Consider the following 15000-nt stretch of genomic DNA (forward strand, 5'->3'; position numbering starts at 1 on the left):
ATGGAGTGGAAGTGGAGGAGGATGGGGGGTGAAGATGAAAGGAGAGACAGGATGGCAGGGTGTGAGATGGATGGAGGGAGGTTTTAGAGAGAGTATGCAAGAGATAGAGAGACGGAAGGAAGGATTCCAGGGAGTGGTGAGTGATGGATGGAGATGGAAAGAGAGACAAAGAATGAGGGGGAGAGAGAGAGAGAGAGAGAGAGAGAGAGAGAGAGAGAGCAAGAGAGAGGGATGACGTTGATAAAGTAGCCGCACGTGACATCATTTGAGAAGGTGAGAGATCAGGTGACTTCTCCTTAATTAGGTCAAGGAAAGAAGAGGAAGAGGGTAATGGGTGGATTGAGAGAGAGAGAGAGAGAGAGAGAGAGAGAGAGAGAGAGGAAGGAAAGGGGAAGAGGCAGAAAGATGGCGATGGAGAAGGAGAGAGAGAGAGACAGGTAGAGAGAGAGAGAAGAGAGAGTGGGTGACAAAGAGAGAAGGGGGGAGGGGGGGCAGAGGGAGGAGAGCAGAAGAGGTGATTGGATTTTCTCCTAGAGAGGCTCATGCTTTAGCTGAGACATGAAAGGTGACCCGCAGCTGCCTAATGACATCATACATATTCTTTAATGAAGTCACCACTACAGCACAGTCAACCCTGACAGCAGTACACCCCCCCCCCTCTCTCTCTCTCCTCCCCCCCCCCCCCCCCCCCCCCCCCCCCCCCCCCCCCCCCCCTCTCTCTCTCTCCTCTCCCCCCCTCTCTTTGGCTCCCTCCCTCCCTCCTCCTCCCCTCTCCCTTCCAGCCCTCCCTCTCTCTCTCTCTATCTCTCTCCTTCTATTCTCCCTCTCTTTCTCTCCCTCCCCTTCTCTCTCTCTCAGCACAAGGTGCAATTTCCAAGCCACTGTGTGCAACGTGAAGATGTGTGTGTGTGTGTGTGTGAGAGAGAGCGCGCACGTGTGTGTGCGTGTGCATGTGTGTGTGTGTATCAGTGATATATGGCCTTGCAGTGCAGTGGGCGTGAAGCTGGTATGACCATCAGTCAGGCCAAGGCCTAATGGAGAGACCTGGAAGACAGCAGGCTGATGGATGGACTGACCGCAACACACACACACACACACGCGTGCACGGTCGCACGCACGCACGCACGCACGCACGCACGCACACACACACACACAGCACACACACACAGCACAAAGACGCACAGACAGTACACACATACACATACAGGGAGTCGTCAGATAACAGAACTAATGCCTGACCTCGTTCACTCAAAGATAGAGGAGAGAGAGAGAGGGAGAGATACGCAGGAAAAGAGGGAGGGAAAGGATAGAAAAGAGGAGGGAGGAAGTAAAAGAGATAGAGACCTGAAGTAGAGACAGAAGCAAGAGAGAGCAGGGAATTGGGAGGAGAGAAGTGATAATAGGACCTTTTTCAGACTTGGACCTACACTGTTTCCCTAACAGTGGTTTGTGGCCCATTTTTGGGTCGCAAATCAATTTGTATGGGTCATGCGTAAATATCGGTGTGGGTTCAAATCCATCGTAGTGCATCCGGCTTTGTTGGGCGTCTTTATGAACACAGTTGTCCCGTGTTCGGGGAGGCGGCAATGGTCATTGCACGTACTACAGGCTGGGCACCTGTCATCAGGGAGTGTTGGCATGGGAGGAGTATGGGAGGAGCTCCAGTGGGGGCTCCTTACTAGCAGGTGAGTCAGTAGTATACTGTACAGTGACAAACACAGATTTTCACCAGTTTGGGTTCTACTGGTTTAACATATCCAGATTAACTGGTTACAATTCAGCTTTCATGAAACCAATTGAGCACTCATCCTGGCTAATTTAAGCCAGGATAGTTAATAAGGTAATAAATCCAGGCTTTATCCCTAATCTAGGTTTTGTGAAACAGGCCCTGGGCAAAGGTGTTTTGGGTCTTGAGCTGGTTTGGGAACTACTGTTATACACACAAGAGTAAGTAAAAGTACTGTATTCAAAATTTAACAAAATATACTTACTGTAAGAACCAAAATAGCTCATTCTGAATGGGCTATTTAACAGTTATTTTCAAAATCTTTCCAAATTTGCAGTATTTTAAAAATATCCAATATACAACTCATGTTGTAAGCTTGTAGATGAGCAATTTTTTACGATGTAACTAGTAGCTAAAGTTTTCAAATTACTGTATTGCAGTAAAAAGTTGATATTTATCTCTGAGATGTAGAAGTGTAACGGACACATAATCGAGGAAAGTAAAAGTATATATGTAAGTAAATGTACTTAATAATTTCTACAGCTGACTGTGTGTGTATCTGTGTGTGACTTCTTTGTGTGCTGTGTACACTGCAGTGTGTGTGTGTGTGTGTGTGTGTGTGTGTGTGTGTGTGTGTGTGTGCGTGCGTGCGTGCGTGCGTGCGTGCGTGCGTGCGTGCGTGCGTGCGTGCGTGCGTGCGTGCGTGCGTGCGTGTGTGTGTGCGTGCGTCTTGTTCGCTTGTCTAGACGTCTGCTGATATGATCTCAATTTCCCTGTTGTTCCATCTCCCCAGTTTGTCAGGAGTCATTAACATCAGCAGAGATCCTAAACCTGCTGGACACATACACACGCACACGCACACAAAGAACATCCAAGCACCCACACACATACATATTTGATAGCACTAATGCATACACTCAAGCTTAGATGAAAACAGACACACACGCGCACACACACATGCACGCACGCACGCACGCAGTGGTGTAAAGTAACTAAGTAAGTACAATTTTGAGGTATCTGTACTTTACTTAAGTATTTCCAATTTCCAATAGTTTTACTTCTACTCCACTACATCTCAGATCCAATATTATACCTTTACTCTACATTTATTTGAAAACCTTAGTTACTAGTTACAGTTGCAGATATAAATGATTGTATCATAAAACATAAATTAATCCACTTTTGCCCTATTTTATACATAGGCTATTTTCAAACATTTACTTTTACTTTTGGTACTTTAAGTACATTTTGATGCCAACACTTTCATACTTTTACTCAAGTACATTTTGAATTCTGGACTTTTACTTGTAACGGAGTATGTCTATAGTGCAGTATTGATACTTGTACTTGAAGAATGGGAGTACTTTTTCCACCACTGCACACACACGCACGCATGCACGCCCACACGCCACACACACACGCACACCTGTGCAGTCAGTTTGCTGTCACATGTGGTTGGCATTGCTGTGGCCTCCACAGAACACGGGCTCCTTCACTCTTCATTAAGCCGCCTCTGAATGAGATGCTCAGAGACATTAAGATAATGTTACAAGCCAATAAAGAATTTAAAGCACCCTGGGGGGTGCCTGTGCAGGGGGCCGAGGGCGGCGGGTGGATACTGGTTGGGTGGGGGGTGGTTGGGGTGCCAAGTGGGGGGGGGGGGGGGTATGTGGTACCAAGTGACGGATAGGATGGGGGGAGGGGGGGGCACACTGAGGGGGCTGAGATAGGCCACTTCTACAAATGCCTTATAGAGGTGGTGCCATATTTGTACTTTTTTCTGTTTTGTATGTGTCTATGGAGTTGACATTAGTCTAGTAGACCTCCATGTGTGGTTATAATGTTGCAGATTTGTCTTCCTGTGTTTTGGTTACTTCCTGAAAGCTGAAAGACTGGGCCTCAAAGGCCCATAAGAAAAACACTGATTAAATGACATCATAAACTCATCCACTCCCCTTTTACCATTCCCCCAACACTGTGGGTGTGGCTAACCTCAGCTGGGTCACCACCCACCTGACAACCAGGCATACGTTATGAACTGGTGGGTGTGGCCACATAAAAACCCAATTTTAACACTTTACTTTTTGAAAATATCTTCCTCCTAGAATAATCATAAAATACCTGATCATCATGTTTTAGGGGGGAAAAATATCATGGCACTTGCATCTTTAAAGGCTTCAAGATTTTTCAAAGATGTTCAAAAATACACACTCACTAGCTGGGAGCCTGTATATCTGCTATTTTTGAATAGCCAACGCAAAAAAAATCGAAAATGGTTTCCTGGTGAAAAATAATGGCTCATTTTTGTCGCACGATGGTGTTGCACGCTACAAATTGCAAACCTACAGGCTCACAATGCGTCGCATCGCATGTGAGCTTGTAGGTCGGCTATTTTTGGCAAATATTTTAAGTCGTGGGACTTAAATGAATCAGGCTTTAAACTATTACTTTGTTCGTAATTGAAGATTTACGATAACATAGCATAATGTTGGCTCTATACATTGGTGTAGCATTTCTGGTGTAGGATCAGATCCCACCAGGCATTCCTCCCACTCACTGTCTGTCTCAGCTTACCGGCTGTCAATAAAAAAAAGAACAAGTTCACAAAGCCGAACAAAATAAAGTTTTACTTTTATATAACTGCACACAAGATATGACAATAAAACACAACTTTGAACCTTGAAATTGTTACTGTCGAGTGGAAACCTTGTACTGTATGTCCCCAAACCGTTCCCTTTCATTATTACACAACACATTCAAAATTTGGAAATATGAGGTTTCTGCCTGACAGCATAGAAGTGGACTGTTTTTTTCTCTACTCTGTTCTAGTGATGATGTACACTTTTGGTCTTCTCTGTGCATTTATAATCGTGTGCTATGGATCGTTTTATAAGTGTCACATATTTTATCATAATTTGGGATGAGGCTCATATTTCCACTTTCCACCCACACATTACACTTAAAGCCTCCAGGACTAAAGAACTCGCCCCATTAGCATAATGAACACCATGCATGTATGAATTATGTGTTTGTGTGTGTGTGTGTGTGTGTGTGTGTGTGTGTGTGTGTGTGTGTGCGTGCGTGCGTGCGTGCGTGCGTGCGTGCGTGCGTGCGTGCGTGCGTGCGTGTACGTGTACGTGCGTGTGCGTGTGCGTGTGCGTGCACGCACGTAAGTGTGTAAGTACAAGCGACCTAAAAGGACAGCAAATACATTGTGAAACGCAAACTGGCTATTGTGGACACAAGCTTATTGTCTTGCTCTATTGATTTCTCACCAGCTTTTATTGGGCCCCTGTTGATGCACACAAAACACACACACACACACACACACACACACACACACACACACACACACACACACACACACACACACACACACACACACACACACACACACACACACACGCACTCTTAAGATCCTGCCGCCAGGAACTGAATTATTCAGTGTGGCCGTTTTGTTTTTGTGTGAGAGTTGGGCGGCTGTAACTCTAGATCACTGGATATTTGATGATCTCACTGCAGGAGGTGAAATGTAGAGGTGGGACGTTCGCCAACGAATCGAGTCTTTTGAACGGCTCTTTGAAATGAACGACAGAATTCGGTTTCACAGTAGGGAGCCGTTCCTTTCTAATGAACAGTGGTGGGAAAAGTACTCACCCCAGCCGGGGCGCCTGATGGAGGGGTAAGGAACTGGTTGGAATAACATGTTCCTTCCACGTGTTACGTCCAAACCGGGGAAATCCCCACTGTCAGGTGAAAAGAAGCAACTTGGACTCCTCATGCATAGAGGGAAGCATGAGGTCAGTCTGTTGTCTCCCCAGACGCAGCAGAGGGAGAGCAGAGCCCATGATTACATAGCTTAGGCAATTGGCACTGGGTGAAACAAAATAGTGGGATAACAATTAAGAAAAAAAATCTACAAAGTAACTAGTAACTAGAATGAGCCAGTCTTTTGAACGGCTCTTTGAAAGGAACGGATCCCAGAGATCCGGCTCACTTCAAAGAGCCATGAATCCCATCTCTAGTGAAATGTGTTCTTGGACGGGATGGATGTTTTTTTTTTCTTCTTCTTCTCTTTTCAAAAGCGACACTGAGGCCAACTGATATGTGCTGTCGTCCTAACACGTCCGTATCAGGTTGATGGAAGAGAGGCCTCCATAGAAAGAAAGAAAGGATGAAAGAAGAGAGAGACAAACAGACGGACAGACAGACAGACAGACAGACAGACAGACAGACAGACAGACAGATAGGACACAGAGACAATGATATTTAGCATCTGGCTGTGATCCCACTTGGTGTCCCATGCAGGGCTAACATCAAGGTTTCTCATTTCAAAATAGGACAGATTGTGTGCGTGCATGCGTGTGTGTGCGTGTGCGTGTGCGTGTGCGCGTGCGTGCGTGCGTGCGTGCGTGCGTGTGTGTGTGTGTAGACTGTGATGGCCGACTTCTCAATATCACAGGGATTAAACGAGGCGATGGCGGAAAAATAATTTGGAAAGGTGACAGAAAGGGACGTGCCAGCTCCAGCAAAAGTGATGAGAAGACAAGAAAAGAGAGAAGAGAAGCAGACGAAAGGAGAAAAGAGAAAAGAGGAGAAAAGAAGAAGAGGAGAACAGAGAATAGAGAGAGAGAGAGAGGACAAAAGTGCGTTGGTTAAGATTCAGGGCAGGCGGCGGCGGAGGGGGGCTATCATTACCATACATCAGGACAATAAATGAGGCTTTCAGCGGGCCGTAATAAGAGTTTGATAAATCATCACGGCAGAATTAACTAGACGTCAAAACAATGTGAGTGCCCTGACGGATGGCAGAGGAGGGGCTGATGGCACAGATTAGTCTGGCTGAGAGAGGAGGAGGGGAGGGAGGGAGGGAGGGAGGGCAGAGAGAGAGAGGAGCTACAGGGGGGAGGAGGGAGAGTGCAGGCAGAGGCAGGTGGGATGAAGAGAGAGGGGAGCGGTATAAAGGGAGGATTTATACTTGGTTGTCCGAAGATATCAGATCTACAAGTAGGGATGGGACGATAAACGATATTATCTTTTATCGTGATAAAAAAAACTCACGATAATCGTATTGTGGAGATTTAATTTATCGTGATATCGTCTTTTTTTCACTCTCTATCAAATGTCTTCAAATGTTCCACCCCAGGATAATGGATTTTGATTATCGCGAATTTCTTTTGTCACAATAATCGTGATATGACATTTTCATATCTTCCCATCCCTATCTACAAGCTCACAATATGATATTTTCTGTTACTAGCTCGAGCTCCAGCTTGTAGATCTGATATTTTCTTTGTCAATCTGACATTTTCGGATATTTTTCTTTACTTGGTTGCGTGCCCAGCGTCACGCTCCGGAAATATCAGATCTACAAGCTCGTAGAGGTATAATAACTCAGGCCTATATAAGGGGGGGGGGGGGGACGAGGCGGAAGTGACGGGAGAAGAGAGGGAGAAAGGAGGTGGTGCGGGGGGGGGGGGGGCAAGGTTGGCCAAGGTTGGGAGCGAGAACAGAAGAGAGTATAGATTGAACGGGCGAGAGAGGGGAGAGGGAAAGTTAAGTGGGGAGAGAGAGACAGAGAGAGAGAGAGAGAGAGACAGAGGAGAGGTTAGGAGGACAAGGACAGCAGGGGGGGGGGGGGGGGGGGGTGTAAGGGGAGGAAGAGGAGGTCTTTCTTTCTGTCAGCTCATTGTAGATAAGGAACTCGGAAGCACAGATCCCAGTGCTGAGGAAATTGTAAGTGAGAGAGTCTCGCGTGCATGCATGCGTGTATGTGTGTCTGTCTGTGTGTGTGTGTGTGTGTGTGAGTGCGCACGCGTGTGTGCGCATCATCCTGTTGACATTCAGAAGCAGGAGGTTAATACTGTAGTGCTACTAACAGGCCTCTCTCCCTACTGCCCCCACCCACACCCACACCCACACACACAGCACACCCACCCACACACACAGCACACACACACGCACACACACACACACACACACACACACACACACACACACACACACACACACACACACACACACAGACACACATACAGCACACGCAGATATGCGCGCCCGCCCCCAGTGGGTAGCTGGGTTGTTTTAATTGCCAAAGTGTGACCTTTGCGTCGCCACGGTGACAAGGCGCTGCGGTGCGGTGGCAGGAGGAACCACTGGCCAGATTAATAGTGACAGGACAACCTGGAGAGAGAGAGAGAGAGAGAGAGAGAGAGAGAGAGAGAGAGAGAGAGAGAGAAAGAGAGAGAGAGAGGGGGGGGGGGGTAAAGGGAGACACAGACACATATAGGGTGAAGAGAAGGGGTGGACAGAGAGAGAGTGGGGGGGGGGGGGGGTTAGGCAGAGATGTAGTTCCAGGTAATTAGAGTCTATCATCATCATAGCAAGTCACTTTACTGCAGGGACGTGCAGAGAATGTTGGAGAGGCAGGGGCTGACATTTCTAAAGGGGCCTTTGGGTGAAAATATCGAAAATAGCAGACCTCCAAGCTCACAGCGCGTCGCAGTCGGCTATTTTCGGTACTAAACTAAGCATAATCAAGTGAATACTGGAGATTTGTGTGGCATACAGCATGTATTGCTACACAGAGAGGGCTATTCTTTCAGCATAATATGCTGCCTTCAAGTTCAGGAGAGTTTGGATGAGGCAATTCTCTTGATGAATGTCATGGAAAGAGGGCATTTGCATTTCTTTCACCATAGTAAAACAGCATTCATGGTCTTTAGAGGGCACTTTTTGACAGACGGGTAAAAGGGCAGGGGCTCAAGCCCCCATTGATGTCTATGTGTGTGTGTGCACGTGCCTGCTGTACTGTACTGTATATACTGTATGCGTGTGTGCTCGTGCTCGTGTGCGTGTGAGTGAGGGCCTACAGACAGTAAGTGCAATGGACAGCGAGACTGCACACAAGGCAGATTGTGGGGACTATAAGAATAATACTGTCCCAGTTTCTCTCACCTGCTTCCCTCTATCTCTATCTCTATCCCTTTCCTTTCCCTTCATCCATTCTCATTTCTCCTCCCTGCATTACAATTTCATGTGACAAGGTGTATGACAGACGCCATCATCGCACATAATATATCATCTCTGTCGGGCATAAATCTTGTAACGCTACGGTATTTGTATTTTGTTGATGACATGTATTCATGTGTTAATATGCTATGCTCTGTTGATGAATTGAATACATAGGACCCCAGGACTTTGCGTGACACTGTCATACTTCTTTGGGCTCTATTTTGATTGTCTCAAGTACCAGCCTTAACTTAAAGGCCTTTCCATACTGTCTCCGACCACCAAACTTTTCGTCGCATCTTCTGAAAAGCATTACCCCGAATTAGAGTTTGGAAAGCTGTTTGTCGGAAAGTCGGAAATCTTCGACGAAAGGTTTGGTGGTCGGAGACAGTATATGGACAGGCCTTTAATAAGGCATAAGAGCTCGTACTTACAGTAAGACAATCAAAATACAGCTAGTGTCACACAAAAATAAGCGATCTACAAGCACAGTTGAAGATACGCTATTGTCACTGTTTTGACCTGGTATTTTGTGAAGGTGACATTTTTCATAAATGTTCAACATTTGCAGATCTGCAAGCCAGAGCTTATAGATCGGCTATTTATTTCACCGTGCGATACTGTACAACAAACTATAAAACAGGGCTTAAGATGCACCAACACCAACACCACCACCACTGCGATGTGAATTCATGCACCTCCACTGAGGGTTGGTAGAACGAGGAGGCATGGAGTCTAATTTCTGCCCTGTCGTGATGGTGATGGTATTCTCGACTATTCTCGGCACACTGCGGTATATCGTCACTGTCGGGCAGGAACCTCGTATCTCCAAGTTTCAAATGTGTACGTCTTTTGGTAAAGCAAAGCCCTGCTTCATCATACAAGACCGTCACACAAAACTAGTGAAAACAGCCGATCTACAAGCACACGTTGTGTGCTTGTAGAGCGGCTGTTTTCACTAGTTTAGTTAATTTTTTAGATGATTATACAAAACGAACGGTTTTGGACATACAAGGTTTCCACCCGACAACGACGTTATGCATTGGGCTTGACATCCACCGGTGGGCACTGATGGGGTTTGTTTTGTAGGTGGGTTGTTGCAGAGGTTCACGCCACGCAGAGAAAAGCATGAGCCACCCCCTTGGTAATGACTAAGCTCTTTATGTCCTCAGTGTCAGGCCTTTGACTGACAAACAGTGGTGTAATGACAACCATCTGGTGCTGCTAATGAAACTCGGTCATGTGAACGAGAGGTTTTAATTAATGAAAGATTCTCCATTAGTACCTGATGGGCTGCTTATCAGCGCTCGCTCTCATTATGCAAATGCTGTTGAGATTGTTGAGCGGTCGGGGTTGTTAATGAATTAAGACGGCGCTAAATGAAGTGCCTTAGTAATGTGACTCCCTGTGACCTGGGGGTGGGGCTGGGGGTGGAGCTGGGGGCCGGGCGGCTGTCGATGGTGGAATAGGTTTGCCTTCAGAGCTACACCCGGGGTTGATTAAAAAAAAACAATCAACTTAAGCCCTATACTTCACTGAAAATACTTAAAGATGGGGTGCCATGATCCCCCCCCCCCCCCCCCCCACATGATGGTTATACTATAGGAGGAAGATTTCTTTCCAAAAAAGTGTACAGAAAGAGTTAAAATTATGTTTTATGTGACCACACCCACCAGTTCATTAGGTATGCTCCGTTGTCAGGTGGGTGGTGACCCAGCTGAAGTTAGCCACACCCACAGTGTTGCTGTATGGTAAAAGGGGAGGGGATGATTATATGATGTCATTAACTCAGTGTTTTTCGATCAGGCCTTTTAACTTTTGACTTGAAGAAACCAAAAATACACAGGGAAGGCAAATTTGCACATTATAACCACACCTGGTGGTCTATTAGAGTAATGTAATGTAACTCCATAGACACATACAAAACAGAAAAAGTACAAAACTATGGCACCACCTAAGCTCACATGTCGTAAGAATGTAGAACTTATATTTTCAATTTCTTTGAAAAAAAGAATATATATATATTTTTTTTAAACATTTGCATCTGTTTAATTCAGTGTTACCAGAAGCAGGGATAAAACTATATACATATATATAGGGATGGAGGTAGTTAATTTGTATTAATAATGAGCACCTTATCAATCCTGCTTATTGAGCCGGACTTTTATCGAGCCCACTATTGAGCGTTTTCTATTGTTTTGTGGAAAGATGTGAGATGACAAATTCTGAACAGAACTGGTATCTTTTATTATTGGCCAGTTGTTGTGACTGTGAGTTTGTGGCTGACCACCATCTATGAAGAAGACAATTATCAAAAGTAAAGAATAGTTTGCCTATCATTAAAACAACCTTTCATTAATGTGCAATAAGTGTTAAACAGCTTTATATTAGGAATAGTACTGTAATCATTTCTTGAGCGCCTCTTTTCTTGATTGTTTAAACATGATGTCATGGGACGCTATATGCTCGATAACAAGCTTGATAAGCCCAAAGCTTATTGATACCGGGTACTCAATAAATGTGTTATTGAGTAACACATCCTCAAGAACCGTTGGTTGAACTGGTTCCCAATGCTACTTACTTACTTATTCCCCTCCGGCAATAAAAATGAATGACCAGAGGGGGGTTATCAAGAGATGTGGATCTCCCCAGCAAATGGAACTCTTGACCTACACATGCTGTTACCATGTCCACTGGCCTTCCTGCTGTGTCTCTGCACAGCCTCTCACCCAGCTCTCTTTGACTCAATAATAATCGTATTGCAAGATTACATTCTCTCTTTGAAACAAAGGACCTGAGCTGCCCTTGACAAGAACGGGATTCAAAATATGGGACACAAAGGCGGGGATGTGTCTTTGAAGTGAAGTCTGGAGAGAGCGAGGGAATGTTCAATCAATTGCAATGTAACTCAACTTATATTCTCAATTAACTTCACACAAGTGTACAGCTGCTTGCAGTCAAAACATTTTACTTGAGGTCTTGTTGCAATATAAACTGCAACAGTATAGTGTAAACAAAGGAAGTGCAGAATAGAAACATTGCAGCAGTTCAGTTGGTAAACTATACCAGTAAGACGCCTAAGGGCGCCCTAAAGGGCGAGGTCACGCCATGTCTTGGCCATCTGCCAGTGATGTATATCGGACCAGTTACATATGGAGACCCCTGGTACCCATATGGAAATCCATGTATTGTATATGGAGAAATGCTGTGAGACCCCAAACTGCTCACTCAGTTATTCGTTATGTGAAAGTCCCATGACGTGTGCAAATGACATCATACAATCCCTTTTATGCCCATATATGGAGATTCAGATGGCTCTAGAACCAGCCACACAGATATGGGCATTCCCATATGAAGTCCTGTTAGATATGCATGGGCTTAATATTGATGACAGCACGGATGTCCATATATGGGCATAAAAGGGATTCTATAGTGTGGTTCCCCTGACATCACGGTGATGTCAGAGTGTGATGCACAGCCGGCCGGCCGGATGGAGACGTTTCTTATACTAAACTGCAACCTTCGGTCGCAAAGAAGTACTGTCTGTAAATGCTACATGGGATAACTGACACAACAGTCATGTACAGTACCTTAAGTAAGTAAACATAAAAGTAACTGGTGTGTTGCAATTCCAATAAAGTGATGCAAATAGTGTGCAGGCAGCAGTAAGGAGAACCCATGCACGTGAATGTAAAATGAAACAATGGTAAAAGCACACATGTGTGGGTTAATTACAACACATCATTCCTATATATTCTACCATACTGTTGCAATAATAATGATTTGATCTCCTAGCGTCGGTGAACATTTGTCAAAAATAGCCGATCTACAAACTCACAACACATTGTAAGGCGCTGCATTTTGAGCATGTACTACTGTAGATCAGCTCTTTTCAGCAATGAGATTTGGTGTATAGGGAAGAAATTAGGGGGCCAAGGATAGACCCCAGGTCGACAAAGTATACAGGGTGGTTAATCAGTCCACAGAGCACAATATAATAGTGGTCACTGCTGTGGCGCCATCTTGGACTTGAGCTGGGACAGGGTCCAGTGGTGATACATTATGTGTGACTGGAGGAGCTGACTATGGGCTAGCGCTGCATTACTTCTCATTTGCTCATTCAGTCAGTGACTCACTTATTCACTTCATTTAGTTCACTTTAATCAGCTCTCACTCATGCTGAGTCGACTTGCTTGTTGCTCTCATGAGTCATTAAATACAGTATAACATAATTATAAATGCAATAGATGTACGTCACTAATATTAAAATAAAACCTTCCCCATGTAAATGGCTTTGTGGTAAGCATTCCTCTTAAATTGACTGGTTCTTTATTTCACATGTAATACAAACCGTTTGACCCTGTATTGATTATGAATCAATAAATGAATTGCTATTTTGAATGGTGTTGGTGCTGTTATGGACCACCTCGGGTTAGGTTTAACAGGAGCACCATTAAAGCTACAATCCAGGACTCATTTTAAAACCTTATATTGTAGGCTATAATAATAAGTTATATAATAATATAACTAGCACACAATCTGCTGTGGTTGTATAAGAATGTAAAAATAGGGCCAGTTTTACAATCATTTCAACACATTGATGTGAACCATTGAAATTGAAATACATAGATGTCTTGTATTGCCATAACATGAGCTCTTCATTTTAATCAAAACATAAACAAAACACTTGTAACAGATGTGTCTTCACTGTCTTGGCCTCCATTTACAGGCTATGGATTGGCTTCCATGTTTCTCATGTAATTTGTGAGGATCCATTTTTCACACAGCACATATGTGTATGAGTGTATAAGTGTTACAGTGTGTGTGCTGTGCTGTGCTGTGCATGCACGCGCGCGCACGCGTGCAAACAGGCCGTCCATCAGTGTCCATTACCCTGACAGAGAGTGAGATTAATGACCACAGGGTCACCCAGAGCCGCACCCCACACACACACTCACAGAGAAAGCAGTGGGGTTGTGGACTGTTCAATGAATGAGTGCCTTTTGACTGTGTCAGCTGCAGTGAATGAGTAACTGAACTCTGTGTGTGGAGGCAGGGCTGTTTGAAGCTGTCAGCACCTTGGGGTGCTAGTGTTTGTTGTGTGTGTGTGTGTGTGTGTGTGTGTGTGTGTGTGTGTGTGTGTGTGTGTGTGTGTGTGTGCGCGTGCGCGTGTGCGTGTGCGTGTGCGTGTGCGTGCGCGTGCACGTGCGTGCTCTGCCCTAAGATCAGTCACTCGCTACCCCCTCTGCTGGCCACATGGAGCAAACTCTCTCCCTCTATTCTCTCACAGTTTATCTCTCGCGTCTCTCGTTTTATCTTCCATTTTATCTCCCGGCTGATCTTTCTCCCTCCACCGTTTCGACTCAACCACGTGGGGAGTTTTGTGTTCTGTTCGAGGCTAAACGTCTCCAATTGATCATATTCACGTTCCCCATACTCCTCGAGTACTGTAGGCCTATGACGTATGGGCAAAATGGCTGCCGAGTGACTATATTACATTCTGCTAAAGCAGTGGTTCTCAACCTGTGGGCCCAAATTATTTTGGGGGGTCCCCAGATGATTAGCTTAATGTGCAACATTGTTTTCTCTCTCAGCAGTAAACCAACCAACATAAAGTTTAAGTGTATAGAGGGTATCTGAACATTTCTAAAGTGACAAAAATGACAAATTAAACATTGGCCAAATTGTAAAATATTAGAGGCAGAAATTGTGAAAATAGACGATCTACATGCTCACAACGCCTCGCAACACGAGATGTTATGAGCATATAGATCTGCTATTATCATAACAGAACCGAGTTATACGAAATGTAATGCCTAAACTCTTAGTGCTCGTCAGGGTGGGGAGTCCCCAGTTAAAATATGATTATTTTGAAGGGTCGCGGCCTGAAAAGGTTGAGAACCACTGTGCATGTGTAACATGTGTGCTGTGCTCTTTGTTTCCAGTCACAACAAGTCGCGGCACAAACAAACATACAAACATTTCCTCGTATAAGCCTAGTACGGTACGTCGCTTTTGTCTTATCTTTTGCTCTCTCTGTCTCTCTGTGTCTCTCTCTCTCTCTCTCTGTTTCCTCTCTGTCTTGCCCCCCCACCCCACCCCACCCCTCCCTGGCTCCCTCCACATTTCAAACCAATTACTCCGTGTTGATTTAGCTGTCACTAGTGGGGTGGGTGGGTGGTGGTTGGGGGGGTGGTGCGTGTGTTGGAGCATGATTTATAGAGCGGGGCCCCGGCCTCAGCGAGCTTGCCAGTTGACTCTGA

The sequence above is a fragment of the Nannobrachium achirus genome, assembly GCF_963921795.1.
Source record: "Nannobrachium achirus genome assembly, chromosome: 12".
Taxonomy (NCBI): Eukaryota; Metazoa; Chordata; class Actinopteri; order Myctophiformes; family Myctophidae; genus Nannobrachium; species Nannobrachium achirus.